Raw genomic sequence first — 23,328 nt, 5'->3', positions numbered from 1 at the left:
TACTTGCTTCTTTGTATATTTTAAATACTTCATTTAATATTAAGCTGAATTATTTAATCCAAAAATACCCTAAACTTTCAAACTTTAGTTTCAATTTGTTTCAAACAAATTTCAACTGAACCATGGGAGATCAGTGAACTATGAAGACACATTAAGACAAATAACTAGTAAAAGAATACTGATCACCTAACATCCTGGTATGCATAATAGGTATATTTCTGGTTGGTTCTTAACACAAGTTCAGTGTAATATTAAAATAATCGGGAAATATTTCAACTTCTGAAGTTCTGTTACATAATTTATAATAATTTGGGCTTAGAGCACCTCCCCTATGAAGAAAGTTTGAAAGAACTGGACTTGTTTAGCTTGGAAAAGAGAAGGCTCTGGGGAGACCTCATCACGGCCTTCCAATTCTTCAAGGGAGCATATAAATAGGAGGGGCAACAGCTGCTTATAAGGGTGGATAGTGATAGGACAAGTGGGAGTGGTTTTAAACAGAAAGGGGATCTTTTTCTTCCCTTTTTTTCCATATGCTTACTCCAAAAGACTACTGGTGTTTCATCGTATTGACTTTAATCTGAATTTGGCTTCAGGCATTATATCTTATTTTCAGAATTCATTATAAATAATGATTTGTTTGAGTGTGCACTGCTTGTGCTTTGTGAAAGCTAGAGTTAATGGGACTTGCAACTATTTCAGTTCTTATTATCTCCCTTATCCTGGAGGTATTTCTTTTCTGGCCATCATGCTAGAGGAATTTTGGTCCTCACAGGGCTTGTTCTTGTAAAAAGGAAGCTACTGATGAAGATCATCTTGCAAAAATTCACAAAGCACCTATCAAAACATCCATGCCTATTTCTTGAAACTAAAAATAAATGAAGAAAACATTTTTTCACATTTGAAGAATGACTACCAATTTACCTTTTTTGGCTTTACAATTATTGTTGAACAATTATCTTCATTATTGCATACAAGCACTATAACTTTATAAGAGGTTTGAGTGAGCTTTAAATAGGAGAGACAACACAAACAAAATCTGAACATTTCATCCAAGACTGCCCTTCTACCTCTTGTGATCTTTTTCATAGTAGTAAGCAGAATTCTTATCAGGGTTCACTTGATTCCTGCTAGAAAGCCAATATTTTTTTCTGATCAGAGACGCTATAAATTTAGAAATTAATCACCAGTGAAAATGAAGATGAAATGTAGTTGAGTTTAAAATATCAGCTACTGAAATGTCACAGGTATTTTTGTTTGTTTGTTTGTTTTTTCCCCCTACACAGATAGACTAGGGAAAGGAGAGGTATTCAAAAGCAAATCAAGAAATCTTCAAGTATGCCTTTCACATCAGTTTCACATCAGAATTTAGTGTTTCATGAGTAAGCCGCAGTTATATTTATATACATTTATGAATAGTTCATATAGACTATATATGACATGGCAAAGCGCAGTTAGCCAAGTGGTTTTTATAAGGACTAAAATATATAGACTATATATGACATGGCACAACACAGTTAACCAAGTGGTTTTTATAAGGACTAAAAGGAGAACCTTGAATTTTTTCTATCTTGAGACAGAACAGTAGTCAGGGGGTAAAAGAATCAAAAGGATGTGTGTGTGTGGGGGGGGGAAATACAGAAAAAGTCAATTCAAAAAGTAATATTTCAAAGAAAACAAGGCAGAACTAGTTCAATATCTTCAATTGTTTTCCAGATTGATTAAATAGAATTAATAGAAACTGTCCACTACTACACATCCACCCACCTGTATACATGGATCTGAGTAGAACAGACTTTGTGTGAAATTATAAAAATTAAGCAGCAAATTATTTCTTGAGAAAATGTAAACTTGTAGTGACAATACTCTCTACTCTCTCCTCAGAGCTAGATTGTAATTCACCATTTTTCAGTCATTATCAGTTCTGTACTGCAACCTGCTTTCATTCTCAACTGAGACTACTGCTGATGTTACAGCCATCAGAGGTATCTGAAAAACTCTGCCATATTATTATAAAACAAAATGCTCCTGATCAATTTTTGAAATTAATTTCTAATATATAATCATTTCTTATAATGGGTACATTTACCCTTGATAGAAGTAGCATGTTTAACTTCCTAGATGCCATGGAAAATGAAAAAAATATATATGTTTTGAATTTTCATTCAAATATTTTGCTTTTTTGAATTTTAATTATGTTCCTACCTTTTACATTTTTACAAAGCCACAATCAATTTTTAAATCTGCTCATGCTGAACAATGCACATGTAATATTTAACGTTCTACAAAACACCTATCTGTGGGTTAACAGTGGTTTGAACTAATTTAACCATAGATGCTCTTGTGAAGTTTCAATATAAAAATATCTAATTGCAAGCATTCCTCCAGCATTTATTAATTAACATTATGAGTATCGCTCATGTAATACAATACTAGCCTGCTTGCTCCTTTAAGCTCTTTCCCAGTAAATAATTTATTGTCAGCATTTAATGATTAACTGTGGCACCCAACCAGAGAATATAACTTCAACATACACAGATGTCTGAGATAAATCTATTACATTTCTCACAAATGCTTTATCTGTTTGCTCTCACAGTGTTATTTTCACAATACTGGCACTGGTGCTTCTTCTATCTAGGTTAAATATCATGGAATATGGAGGAAATATTAATGGCTGCAACAACATTTTTTTCTATTAAAGAATAATTTGCCATCTTCTGGAGCTGCATTATAATGCTCAATAGACTTTTTAATAACTTGAAACGGAATTGATTTATAAATCTCTAAAATGATATCTGAAAAGAACTTAGGCTAGTAAAAAAATAATAAAAGGCAAATAATGTATCTTTCACATTGTTTGTGGCAGTGATATACTATGTTGTCTGCAACGCTAAATATATATCATAAATCCCTCAAACAGAAGCCTTATTATGTTCATCCATCTCCTCTCTATGAGCCAACAATTTCTTCTTTCATAAGCTTTATTTTATAAAACAGAACTCATTATATAAATAAAATGCAGGGTAAATTGAGTGCTTTTACATTAACCTAATGAGTACTTCATCTAAGGAATGCATACTGGAGATATCCTGTGTTTATGTCATTCTTAAAGCCTTCTTATCAAGTGGCAGTGGGCAAGCTCTTTTTGTGGATGACAAAATGATACAGAGCTCTTTATAAACCTACAGTAACTGGTAGGTTTTCTGCTCCTATAAAATGTATTGTATAGTATACTAAATAATATAGATTGGAAAGGAAGATCTCTAAACAGTTTGCAAATGACCATAACTATAGGGGGGATCATTTATTGAGTTGAGACAATATGAAGTAATTAGAAAAGAAGAGCAAATGTAACCTTAATGGACAATTAATACATATGTAATGAGGCTCTTCTTTCAGTCAGCTGACAATGAAGTGAGACACTGAGATCATTTGAATACATGTGTCTTCAAAGTACCCTACCCTACTAATTTAGCACATTGCAGTAGGGGGATGTGCTGATGTGCTCTGATTCACAGAAAACTCCCACCAGTTTGTGAAGATAACTTCATCAGCCTTTGGAAGAACAACTCCAAACTTAATCTGATCTTTACCTCCTTTTCTTTTAATTATTATTTATTTTTCTCCTGTGAAAATAAGCATTTCCACAGCAGAAACCAGATTTATTTTTCTGCATCAGGGTCCTGGTCACTAATACAGAGTATCTTTTTCCCTTCAGTTTCTTGGCAGGCTGGACATTTGTTTCTGGGCTGTTTTTCTGGGTTTGTTTTGTTTTGTTTGTTGCTGTTTTGGGCTTTTTGTTTGGATGGTTGGTGCATTGCTTATTTTACAGAGACTGTTCTTGGATCTGTTTATAAAATACCTCGCCTCTGGTATTTTGGTGTGCTGAGTGTAACATTTTAGCCTGTTCTGCAGAATACATAATCACTTTTTGAATGCAATAGCATTCCTCAAGTAGAAGTTAGCTGGGATTTATTAGGATTAAACAAGAGAGCAATTCTTCTGCACAGTTGAAAATAGTGGGAGGATCATAATTTGTAAACAGACTTGGCAATCTTTCAGAGGGATAAATCACATAGTTCACCGAATGAGAGGTTTCAAATTTACCTTTAACTGCTTGTACCTAGGAATTATTGGAAGGGAGATTTGATGGCATTACTTTGGATTTTTTAATACAGTGTTGTTAATTGAAAAGAAAATAAATGGTGTTTTCAGCAATGACAATAAAGCAATTGCTTTGGTCCTCAAAAACAGTTTCTTATTTGATAAAGTATATAAAAAACAATCCTCACATCCCATTATAAATGGGTATTTTCAATTATTTTTTCATAATACTGAGAAGATTTATTATTTCATTCTGAAATATTCTGAAAAATAATAAAAGACATCTGATCACTGCATACATAATGACAGCTCACATAGTGCCTGGCTGGGGCTTTGAACCAAATTATTTATTCTTGAAGTCATTCTTTTTTTTTTTCTTTTTTCTTTTTTTTTTTTTTTTAACTTCTGTGGAACAGTGGAAGTGAGAAATTACCTTTTCTCTTGCACAAAGAACATCAAAACATAATACTTCATATATTTAATCTTTCTACTCATACTTTTTCCTATAAGCTTCAGCAATAAATAAAGGAAATGGCCTAGTTGTGAATGACTTCAAGCCATGCTCTTATTTATCCTTCCTCTCTGCTTTGCATTCCTGGAATTATGAAGACTAGAACCTGATATTAAGAATCAGAAGTATGCATGTACCAGTAACATATTACTTCCAGTAGTCAAACAAAACTCTTATAATTTTGCCTTGTATCTGAAGAAATTCAAGGAATACAGAAAGTAACAAATCCTGAATTTCTAACTTCTATGGTATTAACTCATACTCAAATTCTATGTGCATATTTGTGTGTATGATGTACATGATTGATTCTAATCAATGCAAGCATTATTATGCATATTGACATCACACACGTCAATCACACTATCATTTTGTCCCATATTTTTCTTATAAATCTGCCTATATTATGGATTAATGCATGGGGAGTCTTGATAAAATTAGTTCCCTAAATCTCACTGCTTACATAACACACCCCAGATTTTTTGTTTGTTTTTGTCTTTTTTATTTAAGAGTTCATTTTTTGTGTGTGTGTTGCTACTAAAATGCCAGTAGAAGAGATAAAAGGTTTTAAGCATCACAGTCTGTAACTTTCAGTTGCTATTAAGTCTGGCTGTCCCACAATTCTACCCAAATATTTATTTCAAGTTGTTGTCAAAATCTCTGTAAGAGACGTTATTATCATCTGTTTGTCAAATACTTTAGCTATGTGTCCATCTATCTCTTCACTTTATACCAGATAAATTAGTTACAAAACAAATTTAAAAACATAACACAGTTATGCAATCTGCTGTGCCACAGATTACGAATACTCTCAAAAGGGATGTGGGGCGCAAAACTGCTACTTCTACAATTTCCTCTGCTCTGAGTCTCACTGATGTGACTCCCATTTACAAGAAGGGCCATAAGGAGGATCTAGAGAACTACAGGCCTGTCAGCCTGATCTCGGTACCGGGAAAAGTTATGGAACAAATAATCTTGGGTATGATCACATGGCTGTGCATGGCATCCAGGGGATCAGGCCAAGCCAGAATGGCTTCATGAAAGGCAAGTCATGCTTGACCAACCTCTTTTCCTTCTACATCTGGGTGACCAGACTGGTAAATGAGGGAAAGGCTGTTGATGTAATCTACCTAGACTTCAGCAAAGCCTTTGACACTGTCTCTCACAGTATTCTCCTGGGGAAACTGTTTGCCTGTGGCCTGGACAAGTACATCCTCCTTTGGGTAAGGAGCTGGCTAGAGTGCCGTGGCCAGAAGGTAGTGGTTAAGGGAGTTAAGTCCAGCTGGTGACTGGGGGACACCACAGTGATACTATGATTCTATGATTCAGCTATAGGCTAAGATATCCACACTCCCATAGGACTCAGTAAGAACAGCTTCACTTTGATGTATTTTAAAAAAAAGGGGGGAACAGTACAACCCATCCTTCTGAAAGAGAGAAATAGGAAATGGGTTGGTTCACTTAATTCCAAAACAAATGTATAAATAAATAAACCAAATGTGAAGAATGGAAATCCAAGCACATAACTGTAAACAAACTATAAAGTAACTACCAACACTATTCTGTGTGCATGCTGACCTCTCTCAAATCACCTCTTCTTGTTTTTGTTTTTCCCTCACATTCACTCTACTCTTGACTGCTTTCACTTATTGCAACTTTTTATCCATAAATAAAAGACAATTATTACTGGGACAGGGATTCTCTGTATTTTATCATTTACACTGTTACGGGCACAGCACGCTCTGCACTGCTGACCCCTAGGTGCTATTGCGATAAATACAAACAGTAAGAACATAGCCACTTTTGTAGGAAATAACAAAAATTGCAAAACTCAAATTACATATTTTAAAAATTAGTGTGAATATCTTTGTCAAAAGGATACATTTTTTTCTTTAATAGCCACAACATTAATTCCTGAAATGTTAATTCCTGAAAGTCTTCCAGGTTTGTCACAAGCATTCTAAACACTGGTGCAAATAAATTCTCACCTAATACCACTATGATAAAACTTCTCACAGGAGCTATTATGTTGGCTTCCCATGCATTCGGGATAGGATTAGACCTGCTTAACCTTAGGCAGGCACATTACATCCTATACTTGAACCACAGCTCCTTTGGTAGTCAATAGAAATAGACGCTTCTAGGGGACATATCTTTTCACTCCAATGTATGTATGTTGAGAGTCCTAAAAATGCCTTTTTCTCTCCGTACATAAAACACTAGGAGCCCAGAAACAGGTGTCAGTACACCTACGTACACTCAAATGAATCCTTAACCAGAGAGCCTAACATTGTTCTGAAATGATTTGTAAGCAGTAAGAAAGTAACATCACAGCACAACTGTGTGATCTATACAGGGAAATCATAATGTTTTCTTATATTCCTCTAAGGAAGAAACTGTATACAGTGACCTTTCTGCAATGACCTGCATGTGATATATTTGCTAACTTAAATACTTCATCAAAGGTCTACAGCTAACCAACTGGTAAATTTTTAACAAAAAGATGCAAGAATTTGCTCAAATATAGAGCTCATCAGAAGATGTAAAAGCACTTCCATGAATTTGCTCTTCAAAACTTTGTTGTGAAAAGTTGATTATGACGGTTTTACAGATTGGTACCTTTAAGTATAGAAATAGGAAGAGCAAAGCCTGGCTGACAGGGTAAGTTATCAGTAAAGCTAGGTAAGTAACAATTTTCTGTACTGTTCTCTAAATGCTATGTGACACTGGCTTTCTGAGATGGATATTTAACAGAATCTCTCTTTTAAAAAAATTAAAGACAAATAAGAATTTTAATCAAAGCAACAATAATAACTAAAAATAATCAGACAGCTTTACCCTGCCCAGCTCTTAGTTATATGTACATTCTTTAATATTTAAAAATGTGTATATTACAAGCTCACAAAATCCATATGCTTTGAATATCCTCTCAAACTGATCCATAAAGCATGAGATAACTAATTCACTGACCTTAACTTCATGATGAATGTGCTAAACTTTATCAGTCCTACCTTGTGCTGCAGGAGTTCTTCCACTTGAATAGCAAATATCCTCTGTCTTCCTTCATGTTTGAGTGGTATCTGCAAAGAAAGAGTTGTCTGCTTGATTTGAGTTCATGAGTAATTTTTCATAGCTCTCTGATTTTTGCCTTCTCACCACCACATATTTTCTTTAGCTGCCAACAGTACTTTTGGACCATGTCTTGAAAACAGTTTATGCTGGCAAATGCTTGCATAGACAGACTAAAGGATGTTGTATTCTTCATGGCAGATTAGTGAAAAACTTAAAACAGAACCATAAACCTTTTTATTTATTTATTTATTTTGTATTCACATCCGTTTTTGAGAAGACATAACTTTGACAGAAACATAACACTAAATAGATGCCAAGCACACATGGATATGTGTGAGACATGGGGTTTTTCTGTTTGCTTGTTTTTAAGAAAAACAGATAAGGAACATCCTTAAATGAAAATAAATTTTATTTGTAATATGAAGGCAGAAAAAATTTCTGTACTACTACTTTAGACCTGAAATTCTATCCAGTCTGAAATTAAGAAAAGCAATGATATAGAAAAATATATAGGTATTTTTTGGGAGGAGTGGGGTGGGGGTGGGCAGGTACACACTACATTCAAAGCCATCTAACAGGAATAACACAGATGCTGAGGAGGGACATTATTTTATACAAAGAAAAACTAAAAATTATCTACTTTTATCTCTACTTAAATTATTTTCTTATAGAATCACAATGGGTTGGAAAGGACCTACAAGATCATCTAATCCAACTATCCTCCCATTACCATTGCTATCACAATCCACTAAACCATATCTCGTAGCTCCTCATCCAAATGCCTCTTGAACACTGCCAGGGACAGCGACTCCACCACCTCCCTGGGCAGACCATTCCAGTGCCTGACCACTCTCTGAGATAAAAAGTTATTTCTTTCTACTCTAAACCTCTTCTAGTACAACTTGTGGCCATTTTCTTGGGTCCTGTTTGTTGTCTGGGAGAAGAGGCCAAGCCCCTCCTCATCACAAACTCTTCTCAGGAAGTTGTAGAGTGCAATGAAGCTCCTAAAAGTCTTAAGATACAAACTTCTTTTTCCCCCACTCTTCAAAAGGAGCAGAGGAATGTCCTATTTTCTGTTCGTGAGGGAGACCAAAAGAAACAAACTACACATTCTTTAGTATAATTTCTGCCTAAATCTTCAACAGACTTCAGGATTTAGGCTAAGGATTATTTTAATGGTGAAACACAGAGCTGGGAATTAATAACAGTAATACTACATGTCAGAGAAACACAACAGTCCATCATAAGAGTGATGTTCAGAAGGCAAGAATCAAGACTACCCCAGTGCTGACCTAAAAGTCTCTAAGAACATCTAAAAACCGCCACAGGATCCACCACTTTTCTTGTTTCCAAGATCAAGTTACTCTGATCTTTACGTCATAAAAATACACTGAACGTTGTGCATGACTGAAACACTGAACTAAACCAGCATGCACTTGTATTCCCAAAGTAGAGAGAGAGAGAGTGAGAGAAAGGATGGGGCGGGGAGAGGAAGGATGCATGGATCAACAGAAAAAAACAGCATGTAAAACATGTTTGTGTTGTCACTCACTGAAAAAAAAAAAAAAAAAAAAGTGCTCACATATCAGTAGTAAGGTAGTTCAACAAAAATCCTGCACAATTGAACTGTTTCCTTTTTTTAGTAATGACTAAAACTCATGTAAATATATCTGCCAAAGGATATGACTCAACTTGCATAAAGCTTGACCTCCCAACAGTCACCAATAGATATCGATATATATAGATATATAGATAATATAAGATTTTATATTTCATTTCTTACAGAAGAAGTTTCCTACAATTAATTTCTGGAGATATACTTATTACTGAGATGTTTTGCATAAAGGTTCCCCTGCCAAACAGACTTCCCATGACACTGCTCTTATTTAGAATATATTTACCCAAAGCTTTATTTCAAGTGTTCCTTCTGATTGAATCCATCAGCAGAAAAAACTGTCAAAATCACAGTTACACCATAAATGCTACCTCCTTAAGAACAATGCCTAAGACAACATTTACAAGTAAGCTACAAAATGTCTCAGAAAAAGCCTATAATACTGCAATACTGATAAGAGAAAATATGTAATTGGCTCCCTTGAAAGCCTAATCAGATGGTAAATATCTGTTCAGATATAATTGTCCACTTAGAAAGGAAGTAAGGGAAAAAATCATTTTCCCTAAGGTTTTTCAGTTGTTGCTGTTGGGTTTTTTGGTTGTTTTTTTGTTTGTTTGCTTTGTTGTTGTTTGTTTTTTTACAGTTAAAAATCAACAATATAAAGATAATTGGCAATTATTAATGAGGTAACCTGTAATATCTTTTTTAAAAGTGCATTTCAGATTACAAAATGAAGTTCCAACTTTTTTTTTTTTTTTTTTTTTTTTTTACCCACAGAAAATTTTATACACAGGTGTAAATTAAGGTACAGTAGTTCTGTTGGCTTCATTTTTTCAGCCATGGTATTTGAATCAAACATTCAAGTTATTCATTCACTTACAGTTCTTGAAATTTGTCTGTCCTGAAAGGCATCCATGAAGTAATAAGACCCAGTATTCCATTCTCCAGCATTTTAAGTAGGCATTTATGCTACTGTCAAGGTAAAGAATATGTCTTAATTTGGTGCAAATGTAAAAAGCAGGTTTCCAGAGAATTCCAAGGCCAGCCTTAGCAAAAGTAACACACTCAAATAGAAAAACTCCAAAATTGTGACAGAGAAGATATGACTAATGAAAAACTGTATTTTTATTGAGTTCTACTGACATCTGAAATAAAATTTTCAGAATGTCTGGTATATAAGTGTGTTTTTAAATATCCTTGTTCTAAAGACATAAGCTAAGAATCAGGACATAATGAATTCTCTATAACAGCTGGGGGGAGAAAGCATTAAATTTTCCCAGTTCTCTAACACAATAAACATTGAGTATTTATGTGATTTTTTTTTTTTTTTTTTAATATACACGCAGAAAGGTACCTAACAAATGAGTAACTGATTTTCTCAAACATAAAGAGATTAAAAATAGACAATAAATTTCCATGTGAAAATGTAGACTTTCAACAAACGCTAAAATTACATACTTCATCAACATTCATTTATTTGAATAACTATAGTGGAAATGGTAAATCACAACCTGATATGATGATACAGTGCACCCAGTGGGAAGGCAGGACCCACCCAGGGGAGTTCAGATGCATGCAATGCACCTGAGTGACTGGAAGGGCTGGAGCCAGGATCCACCCTATCCTAGAACTCATGTAAGGGTGTAGGTATCTCTTGGAGGCGTAGGTGTCTCTTGCTGGAGATCCCTGCCTACCTGAGGCCTTCTAAAGGTAAGCAGCTCTTTCATTTCTGCATCCATGGCTGCTGCATTTGGGCTTGTTCTCATTTGCTGTAGCCAAAGACTTTGCCACCCTGCTATTATTGTGGTACCTTCCATCCTTTTATAGCATCACAATAACAAAGAAAATTGGTTAAGTAAAGTAGAGCATTAATTTCTTTTTTTTTTTCTTTTTTTTCAGAAACATCAGTTTATATTTCAGCTATTATTAATTATGTTTTCTATGATATCCGTCTATATGGATCTCCTTGGAGTATGCCTCTGAAATAAGAATAAAAATCTAGGATAGCATGTACTCATTTGAAAGCTAGACACGTCAGACTTTGCATGTTCTTCTACATCTGTAGATCAGCTAAAGGCTAACAAGATATTACACAGCTTGTGCCATGTGCTTACTGAGATCTTCCTTTTTATAAACAAAGTAAAACCCTGTGATCTGAATTCCCAGGATTGTGGAAATGTCAGAAGACTTTCATTTTTAGACGATCAGCTCTTACTAGCAGGAGTGATGGGAAATTTTCCAAGTTTTATTCTGGAGTATGTGCAGTTAGAATTCTTTGCCCCACCTCTGTTTTGGGACTGTGAAATTATTCAATGAACAGGAAGGAATCTGCCAGCCAAACTGCATTCCAGACTAATTACAACCACCTGGAGCATAGGAATTTTGCACATATGCTTGAGAGAGGTGAAATGAGCATGCTGTCTCTTTGAATGCAATTAGCAAAGATGTATTTTTAGTTGCTTCTGGGCTGCACTGGCAGAAGCATGATCTCTTTTTATAAGAGACAAACTAATACTGTTTACATGAAATAAAAGTCCCTAAGAAAGTCAATGTAATACAGTAAAAATAAATTAATTTGAGAAAAACAGATTTTATTTTCCATTTTGATACAAAGATGCACTTTAAAGAGAGAAAGAAGACTGCATAATTGGAGCATGAAAGAAGTAATGAAAAGTTTCCTCATCCATACAAGCATAGCTTACTTAACTTGGGCAGGAAGTCTTCTAGTTCTAAACATTTTTTTCTTTTTTTATTCAATGATTAGTGTCTTGCTTTTTCAGTAGTGCTCTGGATATTTCCAGTACTAACCTGCAATATTATTTCAGCCATAACCTGTTAAATGCACATATACAACACTGATTTATGGAAATTTTCAGATTTTTCACAATAACTTTTTGAGAATAATTACATAATTTGTGAAAAGAAGCATAAGCATTGAAATTTTGTTTTTTATTTTGGTCAAGTCATTTTACCATAGTTTGGACTATACTACAAATCAGGTTATTGTTATTTCAAAGCAGAAAGTAGGACGTATGTTAAACAAACCTGACATAATTTGGGTTCATTGAACAGGTTGTACACATCACTATTTGTCAGCTGTTGGTCAGACAGTCAAGCTACACCAAAAAAAAAAAAAGAAAAAAAAAAAAGTTTCTAAGCTTTTTTAAAGGTAACGTGGTAATGTTACTGTCATTCATACAGAGGGTTCCTTCTCTGCTTGACTAGACTCACAGTAATAAGTGAGCCTGATAAAAACTCTCACTAAATGACTCCACCAAACATCAAGGAATTCTAAGCCATTTCAATAAAACCTTTAGGCTCTCAAGTAACATATTAAGATTTCAAAATTTTTACTGAGATTTCACTACAAAAGAGACACACCATTAGTGATACATACGGGGAAAAAAATTGTGACAATTATGCCTTAATGCACCTTTTAGGTACTTGTTTTTGTTTTTACTGTGACCTGTTATGAAGACTTCATTACATTAAAAAAAGTCACTGAAGAAAATCTGTAACAAGTTTAAAGTTCCATCATTTATAATTTACGAGCAAAGCATTAAAAAAAGAATGCATGAAAAAATTCACTATGTGTGTTCTTCAACCCAACAGTGCTGCCATTGGAAACAGAAGAAAATCTGTTTAGGGATATCATATCATCTTAGTAACTTCCTGTGGTTCATTTCCCTAATACTCCCCCATTGTCCACAGTTATTGGGTTAATGATGTGTTAGAGAATTTGTCTTCACTTGTTCTCCCTTAGAATCTGTTTTGCAAGAATTCATAAAATCCTTTCATCAACCTGGAAGTTCACATTCAGTTTTAAAGTTTACCGACAATAGATATTTATCAAAAGTAGTAAACCAAACCCTGCTTGCTTTTGAAAATAGTAATTTGTTCTGAAATTAAACATCAAGATGTGTTTTAATGAACTACTTGATGGTTAATAAGAAATCATTTTTGTACTTCTTTACTATTTTTTATTTCTTTATTATTTCTTTACAAAAATAATATTATTGAAGTAGTGTGAAGTCTTTTCTAAGCTAATAATGTTTTAGTAAGTATAGTTTAAAGAGAAAATGATTGTTTCATTCCAGATGCTTCAGCTTTAATTGTGGATTGTTTTGGTTTGCTGTTTTTTGTTTGTTTGTATTGTTTTTGTTTGAGGCTGTATCTCTTAATTTTAAGCAGATTTTTAGTCAATTTGTATCATATTTGAGTAAGTATATGCTTTGATTTTCAATAAGCAGGAAGTTGTTAGCCATTTTTCATAGAAGTCTGTGACTAATTTTATTTTATAACCTTGGCTAATAGATAATTACGTGTTTCACTCCAATTAGCTCTGACACAGCTGGAGGCAAAGTAGGAGGAAGCAAAAAGCTGGCTCTTGTCAATAATATTGTACTATCAGCTTCTGAACACCTCTGTGAAGGTGCTGGTAGGAAACACTGCACAGGATATGCATAACCTGTGTTTGTGTTTTGTTAATATTATACTCAGTTTCTAAGTGAAATGTAATAAAAAGATATGTCAAGGAGGAGAATATCCCATAGAGATCATCACCGAAACTGCACTAGTTTCAAAACACTTTGGATCAAGTACTGTCTTAGGCTTCATATAGACTGCAGTGTCATCTATTAGTATTATTAATTTAGTGTAAATTCATCACAATATAACAGTGTAAATTGTGACTCACCTCAGCCAATCTCCCTTCAGCTTAAGATCAAGAGAATTTGTCAGATATATGTTCTGGGAGAATAACCAGTTGCTTATGCCAAGCACCCACCTTTGTGTGGTTTAATTGGTCGACAATAGGAAATACAGCGCTAGAAGCTGAAGAACTAATGCTACAATTAAGTAGTAAGAGGAACTCTTAAAGCCATTCAAAATAGGAGATAGGCAGTTTTTGAAACTATACCGTGTTAGAAGGAGGAAGTATGAAAACTAAACTAGACCTAGATGTTCTGCAGCATTCTGCACAAAATCATCAGCTCTCATAAATCACTAGTCTCCATTAACAAAATTATTAGCATTTGAAATATTTACTCTTTAAGAAGAGCTGAAAAAGGTCATAAATCCTAAATCATCATACCTGTAAAGAAAACACCTACATTTTTCTTTTTTATCCATTCAATTATCGCTTATCAGAGTTCAGGGACAAATTGTTTCTTTTTTTTTCTCTTTCCTGTCCTTTGAATCAAGGATGCTGTAAGTTAATTTTATATTATGTTGGTGTGACATTGCATAGCATGACATATTTAGCTGAATTTAGAAAGTTGGTCATATACTAATATATAATTTCATGTTTATGCAGTAGATTATACCACGCTTATGTATTATGTAGTTTCTTCCAAAGCCTCATAAGTTCTTTTTCTTATAATGTCTGAAGAGAAAATCTGATTAGTTCCTTGTAAATAAAATAAATATTTTTGAATTTACTAGAGAATCAGTATGTCAAAAAAGATGCACAAATTCAGAAATTCAGCTGTAGACAAGAGTCTAACCAGAAAAGCTACACATTTCAAATTATTCAGTCTCAGCATTAAATATTCTCATTCAACAGGCATTTATATTTGTGATATGTAGATTCAAGTAGTTTAAATACACTTACCTGTAATATATTTTCGTTAGTTCTGCTATATATTTGTGTACTTCCATTTTTGCAGCCTTTCCATTTCATTTTTCTTACCAATTTGAAATGGTCTATTTGACAATAACTTTTGACTGAATAATTGCACCAATGTTTTTAGATAGTTAAGGATAAAAAGTTTATTTAAACAGTTACTGGGAGAAAAAAAAATATATATAGGTTTGGTTTTTTTTTGGGGGGGGGGGGAGGAGGGCGGTTGTTTGGGGTTTTTTTTGTTTTTTGTTTGTTTGTTTGTTTGTTTTGTATAAAATGAGGAAAATTTTTACTGAGCAAATATTAGTAGGAATTGATTGTCCTTCTCATGGTCAAAATGCCACAGATAAAACTTCTGGACAAACAGTCTCATAATCACTGCCTTTCAATATTTATATTAGGTCATGTGTATACAATATACACATATAATGATATAAATGGGAGTATTTTTTACACCTCCAGAAATAAGTGTAGCTCAAGCTTCAGAAGGGTCCTCAGTAATGAATGGCTTAGTTTAAAAGCTGAGGATTCTAAACTTAGTATTATGGAAGCATGTAAGGTCTGCATGTAGTCAGAAACAGGTTCATGTCTGTGATTATATATATATTTTTTTTCTCCTATACATTTAGTATAATATCATAAATTTGTATAAACATTTGCAGTTAGAAATCTAGCAGGGAAGTGCTTGAGTGCTACATTTCAGTGCCTGTTATGAACTCTCTGCATGTGCATCAGTGTCCTGCTTTACCCTGTTTTGCATACTTAGATGCCTGGAAACTTTCTGTAAGAAGTACATTAAAACTTCCTGCTATTCTGCTATTCACTTGATATGATATTGCTATAAGGAATAATATCCTTATCTCTAAATTGTACTCCTGAGAAAACTAAACAAGCAATAAAAACTATTACAGTAAAGCATCAACTCCAATATCACAATCACTTCTCCCCACTAATCACAATGAGTGGTAGCCTGAATGCTCTTTAACCTAAAAACACATATTATGAACAAGTCCACCCAGGCTACAAGATTAATTATAATATCAAATGAAATGTACTAAAATTTAATAACAAGAGAATTAATTTGAATTCCGTGACCCATGTGAGTTCCTTCCAACTCAAGTTATTCTATGATTTTATGATAATATTTATTATACACACAACATATGTATGTGATTACTACATAACAAAAAGAATGAGCTTCTACATTATTATGAATATCATAAAAATTCTACTCATTCCTCATAGACCAAATTATGTAACACTCCTATCATTGTTTAAAATTAATCCAGCTTGCTGCTCAGATTTCTTAATAAACTCATTATAGTAATATTTACTGGGAGGTGATTGTTACTCTCTATTCTGCCCTAAAGAAACTCCATCTGGAGTACTGCATCCAGGTCTGGTGCCCACAACTCAGAAAAGATGTTGAGCTTACTAGGAGAGTCCAGAGGAGGTCTACAGGTACATTCATTATGTACTTTTAATGTTTACATATGCTGCTTTAAACTAAAGTTTGATGATCTTTCTCTTCTGTTTTTTCCGTTTGGATTGATCATAGCCCAGAAGAAAAACTAGTGAGTTGAGAAAAACTCAAGTGCACAAAAATGAAGTCAGGAATACCAGAACAGTCTGTCATAATAGTAGGTTTCACTAGGAATATCACAGGTACTGCCATGTGTTTATCCACTCTGAATTTTTAAATCCTATCTAGAATACTGGGCTTAAGCTAGGCATAATGTTTCAACAAACATCAACAAACTGGAAAACATCTTCAGAAATACGTTAAAACTAACTGTAAGTTAGTTTTTTAAGCTGTAAGTTTGGGTGTGTTTTTTTTGTTTGTTTGTTTTGTTATTTTACTCACATGAAGAATGATAGAAAGATTTGTTGTTTGGTCTACAAAATCACATCATGAATGGAAGACCTGAGTTTTTCCAACACTATAAGTTGGTAATAAAAACTGCAATTTAATTGTTCCCTGTGGTACCTGGAGAAAAAGAAAAAAAAAATATTTATGTACAACTAAAAACCCCTTCAATATGCTGCCTGTACTTGTTCTAATATATCTGTTAGGAATTTTTGTTATTTTTATAAACAATCTACATATATTGGGGGGAAAAAAAAATAAAATCATCTTCTTGATAAACATACCAAACTCCCATTAATACTAATGGTATCTATGCTATCTCCTTTGAAAAGTTTTGTATAACTTTTCAAAGACTAGTAGATGCTGTAGTGTTTTCAGTATGATGTTATTTCAGAAAAAAAGTCATATAATAATCAGCTTCTGAACATTCTACATATCTAGAAGGATCACGTGTAAATTAAGGAAAAACTCCAGAAAATGTAATAAGTTGTCTGCTCCATTAAAGCTCACTGTCATACGACCGTCCACATATGCTATAGCATTGACTTATATACAGTAAATTCTATTGCACCATGAATATTGGAAATATCAGAAGCAACAAAATGAAACTGTATTAGGGAAAGATGATGTGCAATCCTAGATTAGTTGAGGTTGAAAGGAGCCTTAGGAGGTCACATAGATCAATCTTCCTCTTAAAACTAAGATCAACTGGAAAAGGTTGCACAAGTCCCTTCTCATTCAGGTTATGAATCCCAAAGATGGACTGTCCTTGTAGTAGAAAATCAACTAAATGTCCCGAGAGTCTCTTCTTAACCATAGGATCCTACCAAGCAAATCCCTGAAAAGTTCAAAAACAGCTCTTTTGAAAAGTCCTGAGTTGTGACAGTGATATTTGCCCTGCTCCCTGATTTTCCAATAGAAATAAATCACCCATTGCAGTTGATGTGTAAGTTTGCATTTCTTTTCCCCATTAAATTGAAGACTGAATTCCAAAACATAAAATATAAAAGAGAGGTTCTGGAAAGGACTTTTAAATCTCCAGACTGAATACTAATTTCAGTAGTGGTATTTATTTAGAGTCTTATAGTGGTTCAATCTGTAAAGTTTTAATTATCCCAGTAGAAAAAAATGTAAAATAATTAACCTATTTAACAGATGACATCTCCGTCATGCTCAAGACAATGTTAGTTGAAGGGGCAGCCACTGAAATAATCAGAGCTCAATTCATAAAACTACTTAAATTGTACTGTGTACAGACACTAATTATTAGTAAATACTACACAGGAAAAAAAAGAAAAAAAAGAATTATTAGCTGATTTTCAAATTAGCTGTTTTTCAAAGCAAGTCAGGAAAATTAAGTAGCTAATACATGATTTGACCTACAAAATAATTACTGAGATTTTATAAACACAGTAACTGAAGGGTGTATTAAGCTAAGAACTAGCATTTATATGTTTGTATGTTTTCACTAAAAAGCTCACAATATATGTACAGAGAATACTTTTAGACTGTGGCAAGAAAATGTTATTCTCTTTTACAATGGACATAGACATTAAGTCACCTAATCAGTTAATACATTAACTTATTAGTAGACTTGCAATAAGCCACAGTCAACAGTAGGTTGCTCTTAAATATTTTTTTATCCAGTGATTTTACTGAGGACCTTTCTGAAGGTACTTGTAAGATCTACATCAGCTTTAATACAGTAGAATAAATCTTCCAGGGCACCCAAAAAAGCAGCACAGCCCTCAAAAACTTTACAAGCTTGTTAATTTTTTCTACTTATTCCTGACATTTTTGACTTCCATTAAAAGTAACTTCACTGTTACACCAAATGTCTGAGTATGATAATGTAACTTAACTAAAAACATTCACAAATTTATTCACTACCAAGCTTATCAAAGTGAAAATATACATACTAGAATTAAAAAAATTCTTCCCATGCCTTCCCACTTACTTATTATCTTTAATCCGTAATCTATAATGTCTGACAATTTCTCAAGTGAATTTTCATATTTTACTGGCCTTTGAAAATGTAAGAAATAACGCAAAGAAAAATTAATCCTCCTATCAAAATTAAACATGACATTGTGCTGACTATTCAATTTCACATGAAAGAGTGAAATTCTAATATTTTGGAGAAGGGGAAAGATGATTGGATTTTAATTTGTAAACAAAGTGATTCCTGCCACATATTTAAAATATGACACTGAACTCCATCAGCACTGTGTGGTATTCACAAAAATCTAACTGGAAATCTGAGTCAGGTTATCCAAATGTAAGAGAATTCTTGACAACTTATTTTCTTTTGTTTGTAAAAAATGACTCTTAAAACTGGATCTTCTTCATGGTTCTCTTCACATCCATAACATATAGAAACAAACACACTAACAAAAGTTTATCATGTTGAAACAGCAGGTGTAGCAGCAATATAAAACAATTTAAGAGCCTGTATTAACCACTGTTTGGGAGCTTAACAAGAATAAAATGTGTAGGCATTTTCCCTCTATGTATTTAATAGATTCAGGAGGGGTGGATGGCTTAAGTTCACCACTAAAAGTGTCAATAATGGATTTTTTAACATATATAACACATGTAGCAGCATGCTAAGTGAGAACACTATGCATGTCTATATGACCTTCTTTTATATGTAGCACTCAAGTGAGAGCTTGAGAAATTTATAACAAGGACATCAAGCCTAAGCCACCAGAGAATTTGTATATATTCCATAAATTTTGCTTGCTAGTCCATATTGTGGCAATTAATCCTTAACCAATTGCATCAACTGAACTTCAGTCATTTTTCTGAGAGCTGTAAACGGGGATAAAATATGTTGCATAACTGGAAGCTCGTTAGCTAGTTGAAGTAAATCTCCATCACATTATCAGGGCTTAGATTGCTTCACGTTCAAAACTATCATCTAGCCCCAAAGACAGATCTTTCAGACCTCTATTTGGCTTCCACTTATTAAAATACCTTTTCTATTCTGAGCATGAACTTTGACCAGAGAGACAAAGAAGAGCTGTATCTCTGAAGATACCAACCAAGACAATTAAGAACCACTGGCAACCTGCTGAATTTCAGTCACTGAAGCTATTGACAGAATAGTTGGATCCTAATTATTTCCTCTAACTGGGATAAATTTCTGTAGTAAAAAAATGAAAAAGCTAGTATTTCAGAAGGGTTGAATAAATCTAGATATTTTTAGAAAATTGCTCAGTTTTATTCAGAATCCATCTTCATTGTCACAGCCTGTCCTACACCTCCTGTAAATACATGAAGTAAAATGAACTAATAACAATTGACGTACAAGACATGAATTAGAGAGTTGATATATACCCATAGTTGAAGCAATCTTTTTTTGCAGGAAGACTTGTGAGAAAGTAGAAGTATTCCATCTTCAGAAGGCACAGGAGGACAAAAAGGAAGAACTAACATTAAGAATCATGACAATTCCAAACACAAGTAGGACACATGACCTTCTCAAAGCCATTGAATAACTTACACTGCTTTGTACTGGAACAAAAGAGTGTACTTCCCAAAGACTGTTTGTCCTCAGATGTTAGGGTTTGTCTATGACACACAACATCTTTGAAGAAGTAATCAGAATGGATTAAAGGTTAGCAGGGAATGTTTTTACAATACAACACCTACATTATTATATGCTTTTCTCCCTACTGACCCCCCCCCCCCCCCCGCCCTCCCCAAACCCCCCTTTATCTTTTTTTTTTTTTTAAACTTATATTGGAAGCCATGAATAGGTTGGACTAGCATGAAACCTCAGTAATATGCTTGAAGAAAAGTGGTCACCACATAAGAAGATAAAAGTGTATTTCTCACTAAAAGTGACGAAGCATTTCATAAGAGTATGTGACAGAAACATAAGCATAGAATTGGATTGAGTCACATATACAAGTGAATACAAGAAAAGTATAAAAGAAAAGCTAAGAAGTCTTCCTGTAATAGAAAAGAACTTTTTTTTTTTTTTTTTTTTCCCCCTTCTAAAGAAGAATGCATTTTTAAAACTGTCACAAACAAACTGATTGAGGTGCTTATTTCTCTAACCATTGCTCTTGGTATTGCAGGTGCATTCATCATGAGCCTTTTTTTTTTTTTTTTCAGCTCTGGAAAAGAAAAAAAAGAAAAAGAAAAAAACCACAACCTGAAGTTGTTTTCTGTTCTCATCCTAGATAAAATATATATATATGTATATATGTATATATATGTACACACACCCCCTCAGTTTTCTGTTTCTGAGCATATAGTGCCACCTATATTCTCTGGATATTTTCACAGTCTCTGCATGAAAACAACTACTCTGTCTGCCCTAAAAGCTGAACACATTTAAATGTATTCTTTATTGCTGAGATCCTCAAATAACACATACAATAGGATTTTCTAAAACCACAACTGATTAGGACTATTTTGCTTTATGAGTTACTAATTTGAGAATCCTTCAATAGCCTTGAATGTTTAAAAGCATTAAGCAGCCTCCTTCTTGAAATTATGACTTTTTAAGACACTTCAGAACAGACAATAACTAAAGCATTTTACATTTTTAACCAACTGCTGTGTGAATTCTTTCATGTAAACTCTGTAACTGCTAGCCATTAAGAAAACACAGAAACCATGCAGAGATTCAAAATAGGCTCTCTGTGGAACCTACTCCCATACCTGAAAGGAAAAGAGTTGTGAACGTTGACCTTGCTTCAGATAATTTCACCAGAAATGGACACAGAGCTTGAGTGTTCAACATATTCAATGTCATGATGTGGTCAAGGTTGATGATTTGTTGGGGTTCCAGGAAATTCAGAAAGATCACTCTGTTCCCATGTCAAAAGACAGCGCACATTACATACTGAGAGCTGTGCCTTGACATTTTCTTTGATGGGAAATTCACATGCTGTCACACAATTGACTGCTGTTTTGAATTTGGTTTGGATTGGTGACACAGTATCACATCACTATTAATGCTACAAACTAGGAACTTCAGCTTGTATCCATTGAATAGGTGTTCATCAAACTTACTTACACATAGTGTTCCTTCATTTCCTGTGTTTTGTGGGACCCACCTGGCAAAAAAATATTGCAATATTCCAGCATTGCCACTGTCACTTCCAGTGCATTGAAGCTACTATTCAGCTTTGTACACTGTTCCCATGTTGTAACCTGCTGATTCACACAGATGAGCTGCATGGAACACTCTTCATTTTGTGGAGTGACAGCCGTGCACGGGTGGTCAGAGTGTGGCATATATCTCACATCACTGTTGCCAACACACCATTCACTGCCTCACTGTGCTAACATCCAAAAAAAATTTTAGTAGCCATTGATGAATACCAATGGGTGCAATTTTTTTCCACATGTAGGAATTCAATGACATTTTTTCTTCATATGCACTTCCATGTCACACTCCATTTTGTCAGACTGCCCCTCTGCTGCCATCTGTCACATGTGAAAGAAATGGAAGTGAATACTGTTGGGAATGTTCAACCATATCAGCAACATTCTTCTCTAACACTGAGGGCAAACAATGATATAGGAGGCATTTCATTCAGAGCAGCCCTTGTACAATACAGGGATATAAATACTTATTTCTTGACATTGGTGAGAGGCTTCTTTCCTTACAGTAATTCATCTTCTTTTACCTTAAAAAACTGACAATATTCTGTGATTGATTCAGGCCTTATTGATAAACTTGAAAAAGAAGTATAATCCTCAGCAAATGCACAAGAACATAATTAAAGATGTGTCATGAATGGTAATAGCAAAAATATGAATCAAATTCAAAACAAGTATTAATCTTGTTTGCAATTCTATTTTCAATTTTCTAAATCACCAGATTAATACACCAAAATAAGAAATTAGTGATGAGAAAAAGCTCATTAGATCATATTGTACACCACCTTAAATATAAAATTGCTGTCTGCAGCAAATATGTGAGTGCTTTGTTTGAAAATACCAAAGGGAAAAATATAGTTCTGAACTATTCTTTTTTTTTTTTTTTTTTTTTGGTCATACATGGGCCTATACTAAGTATCCAGTTCCAAACTGCAAATGGAAAGATTTCTCATTTTGATAACAGAGGCCAAGTTGTGAATTTAACATTAACACACCTTTCAGCATACATGGAAAAGAAAAGAAGATGTCCTAAGTCTGCATTTGGCTTTTCCAAGGCCAAATAGTAATAACTCAGAGTTATATCAATGCCACCTTTTATTTTTTTCAGTACTTCAGATGCATTCCGTCAAGCCCATGCAATGTTATCTGACCCTCCTTAATTATGCTTTCTTTAGTCTTGCATGATATGAAGATCAGACTAATAGGTATTCAGTCACCCATTCCTTATTTCATATATGTAGAAATGTTGCTAACACATAAACATGGACTATATTTTCATACTTCAAAGTTTCTTAGTTTTTTTCAAAGTAACTTCTGATTTTACAAGTAAAATATATATCTCATTATGAATACAATGTAAGGTTAGCATATTTTTATAATGACCATATAAATCACATGCATAATTAAGTTATATTTTATAT

Source organism: Coturnix japonica, chromosome 4 (genome assembly GCF_001577835.2).
Source record: "Coturnix japonica isolate 7356 chromosome 4, Coturnix japonica 2.1, whole genome shotgun sequence".
NCBI lineage: Eukaryota > Metazoa > Chordata > Aves > Galliformes > Phasianidae > Coturnix > Coturnix japonica.
The sequence above is the reverse complement of the archived record's forward strand: the minus strand, read 5'-3'. Positions refer to the sequence as shown.